The following is a 17552-nucleotide window of genomic DNA, read 5'->3' on the forward strand; positions in this document are numbered from 1 at the left end:
CTAATCCATGCAAATGCAACTCCTCGCCGACTGTAATCCAGGCGCAATTGTCGGATAAACGTTATTGTAAGCGGTCAGAAGTTTTATTCGAAGAGAGTGCAATTTTTGCCTAGTTTCGACTATGCCCTTTAACGCGATTTCGATCGATCGGCGTGGCTACCTCAATTGTGTCGAAACGAAAAGCCCAGTGCCCGTCAAAATCTACGCATCCAGTTGGGAAACAGAAAGGACTCGACAGCGAGGTGAAGCGTTAACAGATCCCCTTGAAATTGATCAAAAATTTGCTCGATAATCACTTGAACGCCTCAGTGAAATCATCGAGTGATAAAAGATAGGAAAACTTGATCGATCATTGAACTGCAGCGGCACATGAGCACTCAACAATCCACGTCGATTGAACGGGGATCTTTTTTCCAAACGAGCGTCCCTTAGACGGTGAATTACCTCATTAAGCTCGTTCGTTATTCAGCTGGGAATAAGTGGAACCTTTTAATCCTGCCAATGAAGATTTCGCTTCAGGTTCGAGCTGTCGCCATCAGGCAAATAAAAGCGAGTTATGTTGCCCTGCCGAGGAGCAGGATACGTGCGATTAAGGGAAATTGTCGGAACACCTAGCTTTATGCCACGCAACAGCCTCTGCATGTGGAAACGTTTCCTTGCTAATTGCGGTCGAGACTTTTCTGTTAATTGCGCGGTTACCTCATTAACGTACCGTGCTGTCCAGAATGCAGCGGGCAATTGCCCGCCCGAGAGCTTTTCTGAAGCCGAAAACGAACGCGCTGCCGAGGTCTGTCGATAAATGCTTTCTCGTTGCGCTGACACTGATTGTGCGCTAGAATTCATTGCGCACCTGCAAGACTCTTGGTGAATGTTTTTCGACGGTAAATTTCGATACGAGATCCATGGTGCTAATTCAAGGCGTCGCTCAGCACCGATGCGCCTTGCTTCCGCGAACCACTATGTCTGTTTTTATCGCGAAACCGCGATTCTGTGGTCTACTGTTGCGATGTCTCGCCAAGACATGCGAAAAGACGAGACGCTGACGGGGAATACCATTTCCTTTTCAACAGACCGAAATAGAAATGGAAGAGATATCGCTCGTCTGCTCCTTTCTCCCATCCTGAGAGTCACATCTGTGGAAATAACGTCATACTGCGTAGTCTATCGGTGATCGCGCGTGAAAGCTTCATTAGTCCGCATTGCCCGATGGAATTGATCGAATGACGATAGTTTGGGTTTTGGTTAGGATCGGACAATGCAAGGAAGAACGCAAACATTTACCCAAACGTGGCGGGGAGCGCTATGCAATGCAGCGAGCTCTCGACTGTCGTGACTCGCCGCGGCCGGGATACTAGGCTGATTCTAGCTCTGGCTAACCATACGAGAAACCATAGTTATCCGTGGGCTTCATCGATGGAAGCGTAATTACGTAGTTGAACTGGGTTACAGCGGCGGGGGACTAGCAAATTTAATTACATTCGCGTTGGTAACAACGGGGATTCGAAATTTGCTCGTGAAGTCGACTCAGGTTTGAACTACACGCCCTCGCCTCCGTCGAGGATATGGGAGATCGAGGGGGAGTTGTTTCTGGCAAGACGGCGTTCGCTCCTCGGACAAAATAACCAAGAACATGGTGGAAAATTTGTGGCGGACGATTATTGCAAACTCGAGGCCAGCGTATTGCCCTTCGACAGTATGCGATTGTTCCGTTTTACAAATGGACCGAACTTGCGCTATACTTTCCGCACTGGCGACATTCCAGGCGCCGGCGAATCGGTAGCCGAGATTAGTTCCTAGTCTTGACGCGAACTACAATAGAAATGGTGACATAAAGTGCAACCATTACGGTGCCGGACTGTCTGTACGCGTCCAATATTATACTATCGACTGTTTTAAATTCTTGATCGAGAGTTCAGCCCTGCAAGACCCGCCACCATTTCGAGCTAAATCCTTTGTTCGAGCTACCACAATGGCGGGCTGACTTGACGCGAAAGTTCGCCGTGTATTGCGGCAAATTAGCCAGGAATGTTCGAGCTCTCGTCGGAGTTGAACGCGTACAAGAAATGAGGAATAGTAAAACCGCGTACATATTTGGTGATTCTCTGTGAAACCCGTGATTCTCTGAAGAGCTGTTTTGATAGTAGCCAGACGTCGCGACGCTGGTTTTCAAGAGGCTTCACAAGCTCGAATGGAAGTTCGTTGCTCGGGCGCTGTAGACACGTTAATCCCTCCACGGCCAAGCCACGCGTATATAGAGCATTAGCAGATATACATTGCTGCTTCGTAGCCTCGTTTAAACCGTGGCAGTTTCCCCACGCTGAGATCGTTTCCATCGCGAAGATTGCTTAAGGGTGATGTCAAGCGAATTCTAATATGCCCGCGACTCGTGCATTCGGATTCATTAAGTGAACGGCTTAACGAAGCCTCCTTATGCCTTCATAAAGGAGGATCATATTAATATCCGCTGTAATTGCCGACCGTTCATCGCAGTTACTTTCCTGTGGCAGGGGGCAGCATAAATCTCAACGAGATCCCGAAGGATATACAATGGGATGGATAAGATTATGAGTTCGGAGGAAATTGCTTTCGAAATTACACTGTTACAGCGTTAACGCTGCGATAAAGGTGTTTCAATTGAAATCTTATACAGCGTCGCGTCCGTGTTGGCGACTGAGGAAGATAAATCGTTTCTCTGTCGATATACAGGACTGTCGACGTTTTTAAAATTCCTCGTGCGCCGCGCCGTCACCCTGTCTTTTGCCTGTAGCTAGTTCATTAAATCGCCTTCTTCTCGCTTCATTTCCGGTTCAAAGTGTAAACCGACTCGAGTGTCATGGAACTGCATCGGGAAAACAAAGTCCCGCGCTTTGAAAAACTGGCAGGATGCATGAGACATTGATCCACGATTCATTATTGTCGAACGATTCCACGGTCTTTCATCACTCAGTGATAAACATTGCAACTCTATGCCGACGCTGTATAAAGAGGAACGGGGACAAGTATTTCGGAGCGCATGCTGTGCTTGATTGAACAGCCCTTTATGATAGTGATTCATTTAAATTGGCTGAAATGGCAGGACTTCCTGCTTAAACGGATCAACTCTGGCGACGTAGGTGCGCGTTGATAGCAACACTGCAAACAGTAGTATAATAAAGTAGCGAATTTTCGAACGAGAAATTGTTAGGTATTAGACTTTGTTTCGCCTCGGGCCATTGGTAGAAAAAAGAATTCTCTTTTTCGCTAAGAATTTACGAGTTTGAAATCCTGTCGCGCGAGTAAAAGAGAGGATTGTCGCAGGTGAAAACGCGTGGAATTGCTAGGATTTACAAGCGTTCCAGCGTCACGCGTGGCTATTTTTCGAGAAGCGATATCCGGGTACACGCTGCGTGGCCGCAACTCGAATCCTCCATTATCGTGGCGTGCACGTATCGAATTTATGGTAAATACGAACAATGAAAATAAAACTCGATTTCCTGGTGGCGCGTGCCGTAGGCAGCAGCTGCGAAATGGCTTGAATAAATAGCAATGATGCGTTCTTCGTTGATCGCTCCTACCCTTCGTCCGTTTCTGTTTCTATCCGAACCTTGCGGACGATTGCCTCAGAAAATCTGAACGATTCGAGCGAAGAAGGTGCATTCCCGAATAAGTTGCGGGAACCAAAGTGCATCGATGCTATCAGGGAAGTGTCAGAAAGCGAGACAACAATGACATTACACACTCCGGTACTACGAAATGCGCATAAATCAGAGGTGTCAAGGGTTAACGAACAGTGGTTACGGATTCGTTGTGTGCTGCAAAAATGTCCTCTGAGCGTAAATAGTGCATCAACGTCATTCTTTTTGACAGCGCATGGACTTTAGTCTCTTGCAAAAAAGTCAGCGCGAGGGAGAGTCTCAAGCTTCGGCATAAATTGTTAATACTCCACTAGCATCAATTTTGTGCTCGCAAACTGATAAAGCGAAATGGCCAGGGGTATTGGATTGCACGGAAAAAGTGCAATTTGCGCGTTCGCAAACCGAATTTCTGGCCTGTCGTTTGCACGAGATAGTTTTGTGCGCTGCAGCGCTGGCTCGATGAAGCGTTGGCTATTCGATCGAGTAACATTTTCGGGAGGCGAGTCACTCCATTCATTGAAATAAGGCGTGCCTTCGAGAAAATACGAGCAGTTGCGTCGAGAAATTGAACCGTGGTGATGGATCATAGCGTGCCAAGTGCAGGAGATTTCAGAGAAGAATGCAGCTTCAAATGAATAGCACAGCAATGAGAGTTCCAGATCAAATGTGGGCGAGTGAGTGAGCAGCACCTAGCACCGAAACTGTAGTAAGTAGAGTTCAGAAGTTAAAGTCCAGTTGTCGACGAGTTTGGGGACTGGAACTCGACGAAGGAGAGCTTAAAAGTTCAAATCTCGACGAGTACTACAATTTGATTTAGAATTCTCATTGTTAGGCTAGTAGAGTGCTCCAGCGTTGTTTACCTTCTTCACGGCAACTTTCAAAATTACCTATAACAACTGTTAGACTTTCAACCCGTAAGATCTAAGCTGAGGAGGAACCAGAAAAACAGGTTTCAGTAGATATCATTTGGAGGTGACGATAGTCAGACGGCTGCACAAAATAGTGGGGGAAATTTCCATATATTTTTGCCTCTAATCTCTCGTGACCTCAATATTACACTCGAGAAGAGTGTCAGCGAAGAGATCCTTGCGGAATCGAAAGTTCTGCCAAGCAATGACATCTTTTCTCCTTGAGTAACACTTGCCGTTCCTCTGAATGTCTCCTAACGAGAGTTTCGCAAGCAAAACCCATACCTCGCCGCGAAACACGCGTTATCGCGTTACGCATCCGAACATTTAGCAACATTTTGGAGCAGCGTGCATCAACTATGGGCAAAACTACGCAAACAAGGGGAGACGGCAAGGGACGCGACGCGATCGCGAACAGGACAGGCAGAACGCGTTCCAGGATCCAGTGGTTCGTGCACGCAAATTTCAGAGCGACACGTGTGTAATAGCTAAGCGTAATTCGTGTTCCTCTGGGACCAGAAACAGAGGAGCAGAATAGTTCGCGTGGAAGCAACAGGGACAGGAGTATCATTGCGTTGACGTTTGCTCGATATCTGACGATATTCACGATTTAGCTGCAGCCCAGCCTCCCGTTAATTATTTGGAATGACGTTTGATGAAATTTCGTGGGACTTGGATGAGGGAACCATTTGTTTTCAGTCATCTGGTGCAAATTTATTCGGTATGCTTGATCAATTAGGTGGAGACATAGAGAAAAAATAGTGCTTGGCAGGAAAATGGAAAATAGGAAAGATTAGTACCTAAGCGTGGTACGTGATATTTAATGATGGTCCGCTTGCTCGCGAGTTGTTAAGGAGACTTCGCAAAATTTCTATCCTTCGACTTTTAATTACCGGCTAGGTAATTGCAAAGCCTCAACGTTGATTGGGCGATGCTGAGACGACAGTTTTTGCGGGTAGCTCCTCCTTCTCGAGGCGTTTTTTAGAAAATTTCCGGCAGTTATGGGGTAGAAAGGTAAATGATTCTCAGACGGAAAGTGACGTGCTATTACATAGCTGAAAAGCGAATCATCTGAAGAGGGGTTTTCCTTGAATTAGAAAAGTTTCCATCTTTTCTGAGATAATTAGCGGCTGACTAGTTTCTAGGTTTTACAAGTACCGTGGGAAAAAAACGGTCCAGACCTTTCGAGTAGCCAAACTGAAAGTATAAGGGATTTTTCTCAATTCTCTGGCTATCGTCGAGCACCTTGTGCCAGGAGCTTTTCGAATAAGCAGTAGCTGTTGAAATGAAAGACTTCAGCAAACAAATTATTCCTGGATTTATTTTAAAACAGTATGAAGTGGAATTCACTCTCCTATAAAAGCAACGTGTTTATGCAATTCCGTGGTAAAGAAATGCAGTCAGCATTCATTTTTTCTCTTCTTAAAATGGACGTTCAGGACATTATGCAGCATAATCCGGTATGCTTGACTGTCCCAGTAGAGCCATAAGCCCATAAAAAGAATCCCATGAAAGCTCATTTCTTTTCAGATAACGCAATAAAAGTTTAGAATAGTAGAGATAGGGTGATGCACGCGAAAGGTATGCACATACGCGACACAGAAAAACTGTGATACTTTTTTCCGAAACGGTATCGCATCTTTTACGTCTCTGTGCGTTTTTTAAAGAAATCCCTGGGTGCTCTGGCAATCGGAACGCAACGTCACGAAGCAATTTTACCGCCGCCTCTTAGCAGAACGTCGACCGAATTGTACACTGGAAAACATTCTCGCGAGTCGGATCGCGCCAGCGACTGCATTTCGCGCGAGAGAGATTTATATCGCGAGCTTTCATTTTCGTCGCATCCCCTGCCGCATCGCGTCAGTTCGCTTTTCGTTCTCCGAATTACATCTTCACCGAGTAACGTCGCTTCCACTCGAATCTCTTCAATTTATCCTCAAGCTGGATGCAGCTCGACGTTTTGGACTTTGACGAAAGGACGATTCGGCACGTTCGCGATTCGATAATTAAAGAGTTCGAGTATTAAAAAGAAAAGAGACGTTCGTGGACTGGATAATTGCGATGTAGCAACACGAAGGACGACGCAGCCCGATGATATTCAAACCATCTTGACGTCGATACTCGAGCTTCCAAGTAAACAGAAGGTCTTCGTTGATTTCGCATCTCCAAAGTGTATCTGGAGGACAAAGTGTTGGCGCTGCGCCAGCTCCGAAGGAGCAAGGGGCCGAGCACGCCGCCTGTAGGCGTTTTATCGTTACCGGTTTTAATTTATCGTCGATAAATGAAATTAACAAAGTTCTCGTTGCTCGCGATAGCACCGTATAAATATACCGAGAGCGGTTAACCGGTTGTAGAAACGCGACTATCGATTGGACAATCGTGAATATTTATGTCGGTGTTTATTCGTATCGTGAAATGAGCACGACTTCGTTTTTAAATTGCTGCTCGATGATCGCGAGTTGAAAACAACATTCTCATATTGTCCCTCGAAAGCGTTCTATTTTTTATTCATCCCTCGGAGATACCTGCACTAGTTTTCCTTCGAATGACACGCATTTTCTATTTCAGCTGGCCCGTAGCACCGCTTGCATAAACCAAAGAATTCGTTAAAAACAGGCACAGTGAAACGTTTAAATATTTCTGTCTATCTCTGCCGTCTGTTCACGCAATCAAAACCTGGCTTACTTGTGACATTTCGTTGTACCCTGTTGCCTCTTGGATTGCGTACTTCTTTGGTCCATTTCGAACGTGATTATCTAGCAGTTTCCGCGTGAACAAATATGTGGGTCGTTGATTTTTGCCCAGGGACATGAGAATTTTTCATAAAGAGACCTGCCGGAGTGACGTTGATTAATTTCGATCCGACTTGCGAGTACTCGTATCGTTTTCGAAATTTCCCGTGGGAACGTTCAATATTCCCGTACGTCGTAGCTTGTCTGAAGCACACTTGGCTCAGAAGAGCAGGATTAACGGTAATTTGCGACCTGTATTTTTATCCCTGATTTAACTTTCCTCACCCAGCGTCGAATCAAATTTGTATCCACTCGTTTCAGAATTCTTCTCTCTAGTTGTCCAGCTCGATCAGAGGTGACGGGGTATTGCACCGACAGAAATATCCAGAGAATCCATGTGGCCGTTATTTTTTCGGCTCGAGATTTATGGTTTTCAATTAAAACCAGCCGATCGAGCTGGGGTATAATTTTTACAGGCGGGAGCTCGTTGATCCTCGCCTCTTCCCCTCGCCCGATAACTGAAATTTATTTCTTCCTTGAACGTTTCTCGCGGTCGCCATTCTTCCTCGAATCACAATGGAACATGGAATAAATGATAAAAGGTGTATCAGTATGCCCGCGTGATAAACGAGCGAGTCTTTTCGGAGGAGCGGCAGGGAAAAATCGTTCCCGAAAAAAGGAATCCGAATTCGACGGGGTGGTCTTCGTGGTCGGTCACAAATAATATCGGGACGAATCGTTACGGGCCGCGTAATAAATATTACCTGTCACAATATCGCGTTTGCAACGGACACCGACTGTCGCGGCCGTTTCTGGAAAATCTAACAGGCAATTTCGACGGCTCACTGTATGGGAAATCAATGCAGCGACCGCTATTGAGGTCTATTATGGGTTACACGAACGTGCGCCCACTCACGAACAATCGCGCTAATATAGCGTAACAATAGTTGTCGATTGCAGACACGGGGATAGACGTGAATTAGCTAAAACAGTTACGGCCGAGCAACGTTGCTAATCGATTTCGATTTCATCGACGCTCAGGAACTGTTCTCTTCCCGAGCTTCTCGTCTCTGCGCAGAAGGCACGAATTGTTGCCCCACAGAAACGCGTTTCTTTCTGCGATGGTAAAGTTACACCGTCGATTGCGTCACGTTTCGCACGGGATTCGGTTATGGAACGAATCATTGGAGTCCCCTGTACATAGCATCGCGATATTGTACCCGTGTTCGTTGAACTCGTCGGAAACTCCATTTTCGTAGTTGGGCCGATAACAAATCGAACGATAGCATTGTCCTCGCGATTGGAATGCTTGGTCTCTGCAACGAAGCGGGAAGAGAATCTTTTTTTACGGAATTCATTTTCGTAATGGCTTGGGAGTTGGCACGGTAAATATAAGGGAGAGAGTATGTAGCTCGGCAAACGAGGCGAACTAAACGATATTAAAACTGCAAACTGAGAGTAACGACGTTCGATGGAAACGAGAGTTTCTATTAGCACGATTATCGTACGTTATTTATAACCGTTTTGCCAGCGAATAGTAATCAGCGTTGGAGGCTCGTGTACGCGACAGCAGTTAATGCATCGGGGACTACTTGGAACTGCATTTTACCATCGGTTAACGGCCTGAAAGTCACGAACAGTGCCGCTGAACCAGGCCAGGAAATTACGTCAGGGGCCAAGCCGGAAATGACGCGACGGACAAAACCAATTGTAACTAGACTTCGTTCATCGACTCAATGGGTATGAGCAGACCTCGGCGAACGTCTTCGATACTCTCGCGAAACGATGCTGTCGATTAACGTTTCTTTCCCTCCTTTCCTCCTAATGCTTTAATTCGTTTCATTTCTCCCTTGTAACGCCACTGTCTTTCTCTTTTCAGGTAAGAACTTCAGAAAACCACGAGATGACCAGAAAGTCGCGCACGTAGCCGCTCGATTTGCTCTCTACTCTATACGAGACGAAGAAATTTTCCAGTGGGTGAGTCACGCATCACGTACACGCGTTTATCCCTCCGCGGGCTACGCTGGCACGTACGTTCTTTCGTTAAGCATCGCTAACTTCTGTATTGCTCCGTCGAACGAGATGTTTCTCTGGAAAAGGACCAGCTCTGCTCGAGAACTAGCGTCCCACAGGCATTTCCTGCGATACATCGATAACAGGTCTTTTATATCTCACTTTTTCCTTTTTACTCGCGGAGAAAAACGTTGGGAGCCGTAGGAAAATCTCTGAGATCGCGGCGAAAGGAGCAAGGGGTAGCCGACCAGTTCCTTTGTTGTCGTTATTACGATTTTTTCGCTTGTAGAAAGATGGCAGAGAAATTCTTGTTGACTTTTCCCGAAGTCGATAGCAGTCGGCTGGTGGCTGCGAAGTCGTTGCCTTGAATGAAAGGAAGATGAAGACCGTCAGGGGAGCAGGCAATTACTTAGGTCAACCGCCGGTTGGACCCTTTTCAAATCACCCTTTCATTTGGCGGTACACTTTCTCTGGTTCCTCCTCAGCTGGTTGTGCCTCGTGAAAAATTCAGCGAGACGAGCTGGGCGCCAGGCAATTTCATTCCTAGCGTACTTATTTCGTGAAGCTAATTGCACGCTACCCGCAGCTACCTCCGCGACGTATCTAGGAAACGTCTTTGTGAAACAAGAAGCTACTATCCACTCCGACCGAAGCAGAATCCTGGCTTCCTCGAGATATCAAACGCGATTCAACTTTGATGCGGTTTTGAAAACCGACCTTTTCTTTTATTATTGAAGAGGGATGTAATAAAGAACTGGTTTTCGAAATAATGATGCCTTTAGTTTGAATATTGTACAGGCGCTGATGGAGACTGCAGGTGAAAAGTATTCAATTAATTTATTCCGTGTTTCGGAGGGGGGAGTTTATTAAGGCCGAGGCCTTGGTTCTTATTTATGGAAATGAAGCGTTTCACGTATACGATCCCTGCCGTTTATTCAAGCTGTTTTCCACGTTTCTACCGTGTACGGCTTCGATTGGACTTTGGACTTTGCACCGTGAACGTCGTCGGTCACGTTGCGTATCGTAACGTAGATAATCACGGGATGGGTCCAATCGAGTACATGTATCGTACCTACTATTAATTCGTCTTCAGAAAAATTCCACAAAGTTGAAGATGAAGTATGTCTCATTAATCAGGAAAGCATTAATGTACGATCTAAAGATTCTTATGCTACATACGTTATCATTCGACACGTGCTTTCAGAGTGCTTTTAATAAGCTCACAAACCAACAAACTGTCCTTATCAGTCTACTGATAGCCAGCAGTGAAAAAATATTTTTCTAATTGCTTAAATAAGCGATGAATCAGCTGTGCGATTTCCACATTTCCACGTGCTGCTTTCAATTCACGGTCAATGCTTCGGGAGATGTTAGCAGTTGAGCTATCGGTAGATGTGTACGCATATGCAAACGTGTACTATGTTTAGCACGCGAATAGAACGTGTCGCGAAATGCTGGATCACGTGCCCCTCTCACGTTCTCACTCAACGTGTTCTGTTGTGTCTGGCATTAGGAGCAATTTCGTTTATGTAACTGTACAAAAGTTACCTCGTTCCGTCAACGTTTCGTATATCAGCTACGAATGAAATATCGAAGGAATTTACAAGAAATTCAATCGACTGATTCACGCAACGACGTATTTGAACCGCTCTTGACGATTACTTGCAGAGGAATATTAATAAGACTTATTTGGTATTCCCACTGTAATATCTAAAGTCTAAAGTAACGAGCTAGAGTGCGGCACAAGTTTGTTAACTGTATAGCATATTTATAAGTAATGCCTTGACTATGCGACGATAGGAGAAACCACTTGAACGCGTGCACCCGTGCTTGAACCTGATAACACGGTCACTCGTTGATATTTCAACGAAATTTCATTGTAACTTATTCACGGAAAATTTACTAAGTGATCTAAAGAAAGTTATAGACTCGATTTACTTGTGGATCTCGTTCAAGTATTATTCCTATATTACACAATTGACGCAATATCGGTAACGAATTAAACTGAGCGGGAAATTAAATCTATCTAAATTCCACGGAGCTTGCACTATCGAACATCGATCGCGAAAAGACGTTCTCGATGAAACTCTCTGTAATTGATGTTCTTTATTTCAGTCCTTGGCATGTTTCGTAAGGTGTAATTAGCTGGAAGCGCGAAGAAGAAAGCACGTTCGTTCAGCTGTCGAAGAGAGGGCTGATTAGCCTCGGTAAATGCCGAAGGGAGGGTTCGAAAAAGGGAAGGGAAGGATATCGAGGCAGAAGAACGGAGTGTCTGCAGGGTTGAACAGCTTTGGGATAGAAATCAGCTCGGAACGATTAAAGAATCGGGAGGTGTGAGGCGCGAGGCAAACAGGGTAGGTGGTCTTGATCGGAATCGGGGAAAGAGGGATTGTTTGTCGTTGTTTTAGGTCCTCACGACCAACTTACAGCCTCGTCTTTGCGTTTCTTTTATTTTTTCCTTCGGTGCCCGCGCGAGAAGTATCGTTCCACCTTTTCAACTCGAACTCGCGGAAAGTTGCCCAGTGGAACTTATCTTTTTTTCGCATCTTTCCCTCGGACTCTCTGGATTTCTTGGTTCAGGTCACGAGAATAACGACTCGGTCACGACTTTCCAACAATCGACGTCGCGTGCCTAAATTGGAGATAACCTGAGAATTATCGATGTCTTTCTCCCGAGCGCCAACTTTTCTCTGCTCGGTTAATCGAAACCTTGTTAAATCGCTTAAGCTCATTTCCCGTAATTAACACGCCTCGTGAATGCAATTTCCATGAATTTGCAAGTTAGAGTAATGTCAGGAATGAAGGAACTATAGTACAAGTCAGCGAAATTGTCTTTTTTGTCTTATTATCATACTCGTGCGATAATAATTGCTGACTTTCGTTATGTCGACTAACGCGTTTTTAATTGCGATCGCGAGTATTCGAGGCAATTCATGCCTTTGGTGCCAAAGTCCAAATACCGTTGATTACCAGCAATTCACGAACTGTTGCCTATTTCTCTTCGAAACGAAATTTGCATCCATAAAATCCTCGTGTGCAGAAGGGGAAGTATTTACCGATACCTTCGCAAACGACAGAGCCCAGCATGCTAATTACGCTTTCAATTTTTGCTCTTATCTCTGCGATACGGGGAAACGTAAAAGAACTTTTGGTGCTTTTAGCGTTTCATAAATGTACATGACTGCGTACCGATGACTCAACGAGCTAATTATGTACTGAAACGTAATAACGACCGAAGTTTAATGTAGCATCGTGAAATTGTCATGAAATAGTTATTTGCACGGAAAAGAACTGCGCAAATTTATGCCTCGCAAATCCTCCAGTTCCTCGCAAGATGCGGGCAGCTAGACGTTCTATTTATTACACAGTTCCGTGAACTCTCTGCCCGCATCCTGCGATCTTGTTTTCGCTTGGAAATTAAACCTAAACACTTGGTTGTTTTTACGAAGAAGTTCTACTCGGTAACTCGTGCTAGAGATTCAGCGAAGGATGGAGTAGAAATTGAAGAAGTTGGACTTAATGAAAAAGAAGTGAAAAGAAAGATCAATTAACCGCATAATAGAATATCTGTAAGTTGGGAGGCGTCCAAGGCTCTCTGTCGGTTCCGCTTGCATTTCTCCTGAAAAGGTATCGCAGTAGATACGGGAAGGACGCCTAGATCCTAGACATATTCCACGAACAGGAAGATACCATGTGTCGTATCCGTAACAGGCGGGTTGACAAGGTTGTATGGCTTTGTCACAGCGCCCTCGGGTTCCTCCTTTATACACCGAGCTCGCAGCGTAACTACCTCGGTTACACATCGTCTAGATTGGCTAACGAACACGCCTTGCCATCCTTATTGCTCATCAAAGGAAACACGCTGATTCTCCTCAGCTTCATTCCACCTTCGCTTTCCAGGAGGTTCAACGCTGCTCTTATTCCCTTTTAACTTAATTACTTAATCTAGCGCAATTAATAAGCCTCCAAGTCTCGTTAAGTTGTGATTTTAGGCGACTCGTCCTCGCGGTGGATAACGATGCATATAATTAGCAGTAGGACGAATCGATAGACGGGTGCATCGGCGCTCTGGACTACTGGGCTAGTTCGTCTGTCATTTATCTCCCTTCGCGCTCCTCCACATTCACCTACGATCCTCTTCGCTGGCACAGTCGGCAACCCAATTATCCAACGTTTATACCGCAACCTCGACCAATAATGGGATAAAGCCAGTGAAACGTGTGAAACTGGACTAATGCGTTTATGCGTGTTCTATTGGGTCGATTTCCTAAACCTGAATCCGAATGAGGACTTCTGGCAATCGATGCCTTCGTTCTTTCGTTAAAGGACTTTTACTAGAGGAATCCTTTGTAGGTATAATTGTGAGAAAGCAGATCAAAGGTTAACGTATGTTGGCTATCAGTAGCATCAGGGCAACCAGTGATGGTAGGTACAGTGAATGTGTAATTACATTAATGGGCTTCGAGGAAATTACCTGGCAGGCGGTGGCTTGCTTGTTCGTTATGAATTATGACTAGATATCGATTAATAGGTTCGCTAATAAATTAGAAGCCGGTTTTCACCGAGGTCCGTGGAGTGTGTGTACTATGCCTGTAACTTGATATCTTATCTGACTGCTTCTCTACTCGCGAATTGCTTAATCGACCACCTGTAACTAACAACCAGACCCTAGAACACTTTCGTTCCCGAGGAAAAATATTTCGGTTGCTTCGGAATTTCGGCGACCGCACGAACGAATGACGATTAATTGAAATGTACGCGCAACAGTTGCAATTGAGAATGTGCGACAACAGGGATACGAGTGTTCATTTGTCACAGCACATTAAGTTGTCGCGAAACATCTGACCGTAACCGAAATTTACGGGTTCGTGAAATATTCCCGTAAATCGTGCACGTCGGATCCACGATCGTTAATCGTTTGGCTGATCCTTGTGACGTGAGAAAAATTGCGAAGGCATGCATCGAATAATTGAAACGGGCGAATTTTTCTGCTAGGCGGATAACGCTGATATATCGAGCAACGTGCCGCGCGAGAAATTACGTACAGAGCGAACTTCGCAGAAGATGACGGAACTTGTTGGCAACTGTGATTACGTAAATTGAGTTTAATTAGCGCGCCGCTCCTAAGAGCTCGTGGGACTAATTTTGTTTGCGTCTCCAAGTTTACGGCGAGCCATCGCCCGCCTCTTTTTCTCTTCGGCTGCGAAAGTGTTACTTTTTCACTCGCCTCTCGATGCTGAGAGAATGCTTGCAGCGCAGTTGGAGGAATTTTTTACAGCGGAACAATTTAATGCGGGCAAAAATGCGCAAGAAACTCGGGAGAGTAGCAAGACACTCCATTATCTTGATTAGATTACTCGATACGATTCCCTGCATCAAGCAAGAAGAAAGCCTCGAACGCGAAACGCTCGAAATTCTCGGGAGCAAGGAGATCCCTCGCCGAGAGATATTCATTGTGGAAAGATTAATCGATTGACTCGCGAATTCATTTAGCGACGGATCGACAGGCAAGATGGATGTACTGCTATCGTCTCTACTTCGTTTCGATCTTTTCTTAACGTTGCTCCCATGAGATTTGTTCCTATCTCTTCGTCCGTGTTATCGGTTTACGTATTAGTAAATGTGTACAGGAACTGCAAGAAAAATAAGAATAAACGAAAATGGTGTCGCAAAGAAAAAAATTTAAATAACGATTTACAGCGTATATAACTTAATTTCAATTGGCGCAATTGCATTCATAAATTGATTCAAATTCCCTTCCAATGAAACGTGCAGTTGATGTATTCTGCCAGCCGATTGGGATTCATTTTCAATTTGAGCGCATCTCAAATATCCGGCCGGAAATTTTGCGATGCTTTTACGATCAATTTGTAACAGCATTGATAGGTATCGATAGGTACCGTAACGGTAATTAATTGAACCACGAACGGGCCGACCAGACTGCACAAAGGCATTAATTGAAACCGTTTCATCGGGAAACGTAAAACTCAGTCTTTTATGCGCTTTCTTTTCTTCTATATCTCTCAGTTTTTCTTCCATTCGCGAAACGTCTTTCTGACGAATACTAATTAAAGTGTTCTTTGCATCGACTGTTCGCGATGGCTTGATTAATACGTTTTTCAAGAAATTTCGTTACATAGTATGTTGTCGAATTTCGTTACGAGAGACAACACAGCAAGACCTACAAAAATGCAGCATAACGAGTTAAGCGTGACGTAGTTCGTTAAAGAAGGATTACCAACTCGCTCTAAACTCTGGGAACGCACGCAGACAAGGGGTAAATTGCACGGATTACGTCCCCAGACTGTTCCACGCAAATTATGTCTTCTCAGCTTAGCCTGCATCGAACAAGGTGCATATTTTATTATGCAACGTGGAAAAAAATGTCGACCAGGGGGATTTTCGTGTAGAAGAAGTTGCATCATCGAAAATGGATATATATACCTATATGTACATATAATTATTTCTGTTATACCAGTCGCGGTTGGAATTGCAATTGCACCGAGTTTCCGGATGCATCTGCATGCGGCACGATATCTCCGTTGAATGATCACGCAAACGCGCGTAACGCGATAATAACCTTTCGCTACCCTTTACCTAACGATGACAATCCAATTTTCCCGGATTTGCGATCAACTACGTGAAACGTGGAAGGTAAAAGGAAAGTTTCTCTCATTTCGCGTTGATACGTCTGTCCATTCAGACTAGAGCGTAATGAAATTTATGGAGATTCGCAATTCGAGTCTTATTTATCTGCAAGCGTTGCTCGCAATAGGCTGAGTTCGACATGCAGATAAAAATAGATGCGAATGCAATAAAAAAGAATTACTGCTTGTCAGAGTGTGTCCTTTAAAAGAGAAAAACAGAGGAAATCAAGCTACTACTGGTTGTGGATATCTGTTACTGCGTACATGCTAGCTCAACAAATTTTAGATTGACTACTCTTGTTTTTCCTAGCCTCCGGTTCGTTGTTATTAATTAATATTCAGCTAAATCATGTTTCTATATTTTCTATCGCGTCATTCTATTTTATTCGCTTTTCTCGCTTAAAAGAACGAACAATCGCGAAGTGCATGCCATAGTGGCGTAAATTGATCTGTCACGCGTAATAGAATGTTTTTTCCTGTTTTCGAGTCGTCCCCGTTGTCGAAATCGACGTGTTCTCGACGGCAGGAGAACTTCTATCGAGCCAATTCGCCTGGAATATGCAAATGTTTCGGAGAACGCGACGGTTTAATACTTTAAGTTTCGCGCGAATGAGTTGTCAGGCGGGAGAAGAAAATTCGATTCCGAGTTCCATGGTCGTGTAAATTCTGTTGGCGGGGGAGGCGTATAAAAAACGTCTCTGTTTGGCAAAGGACGAATCGGAAAGTGTTGCCAGACGCTGCATCATTTCTTTGTCAGCCATTCGCTGCACCACTAGGGGATATTAGTTCCGGAAACTACTTCGCAGACTACTGGATTGTCGCTCTTTTTTACGAGCTCGTAAACCTTTATCCCCTTACACGCATCGAACCACTCTTAATTCTATGCTTCCTCTTTTGCCAATAATTTTCACCGTAATTTCCTCAGCTAAACGAAATTCCCGGCCAGGCGTGAAGTTATCCCCTCGATAGTACGCAACTCTATAAACGCGCGTTTAGTCGTTTCCTCGATAGTATAGCCCCTTGAATTGTTCCGAAGCACATCGTCACGATCGTAATCCTTTCCACGGGAGCACTGGTCCAAATACCCTTTTAATCCAACTAATTTCGTTTTGATTCCAATCGATTCTATCGGCCGAATTCCCGGAGCTTTGAGACAAAACAGCAGTAGGTATTAAATGGTGAATGGAAATTGCAGGAATTCTGGCCGAAGGCGAAAAGAGATCGAATAGAACGAGCCCCGACAGGAGAAATGGAAAGAAAGGAATAACGGGGATCGGAGATGGGACAAAGGATTTCCCGGATCAAGAGGTGGATTTCTAGCATGACGTTTTCCTGTTTCTGTTTCCGGTTTTTGAAACACGACATGTTTTCTCGGATATCCGCGCATCACCCCACAAGAAAAACACGAACAGCACCTGCTCATGCCCGGATGAACGCGGTTGGCGTTAATTTACTGATGGAAAACGTGATAAAAAAAGAGAGAGCAAAAATATTAGCGAGAGAACAAGCTTGGTGAATTTTTCAATTTTCGAGTATTTAAATTTTCAAATTTTCAAATATTCAAATTTGTAACAGTCAAATTTTCAAATATTCAAATATTCAAATATTCAAATTTTTAAATTTTCAAATAATGCGCTC

At 44.6% G+C, this 17552-nt stretch overlaps 1 protein-coding gene and 1 long non-coding RNA gene across 2 annotated transcripts in view; both read left to right on the forward strand.

Annotated features, from left to right (window-relative positions):
* Dnr1 (E3 ubiquitin-protein ligase defense repressor 1) overlaps positions 1 to 17552 on the forward strand; it is a 57028-nt gene that overhangs the window by 10076 nt on the left and 29400 nt on the right. The gene's annotated exons all lie outside the window — the stretch shown is intronic.
* LOC143182380 (uncharacterized) lies at positions 9219 to 17477 on the forward strand. The gene is made up of 2 exons (XR_013002429.1): positions 9219 to 9231; positions 17110 to 17477. It is a non-coding gene; the product is annotated as an uncharacterized LOC143182380 (long non-coding RNA).

Source organism: Calliopsis andreniformis, chromosome 8 (genome assembly GCF_051401765.1).
Source record: "Calliopsis andreniformis isolate RMS-2024a chromosome 8, iyCalAndr_principal, whole genome shotgun sequence".
NCBI classification, from domain to species: Eukaryota; Metazoa; Arthropoda; class Insecta; order Hymenoptera; family Andrenidae; genus Calliopsis; species Calliopsis andreniformis.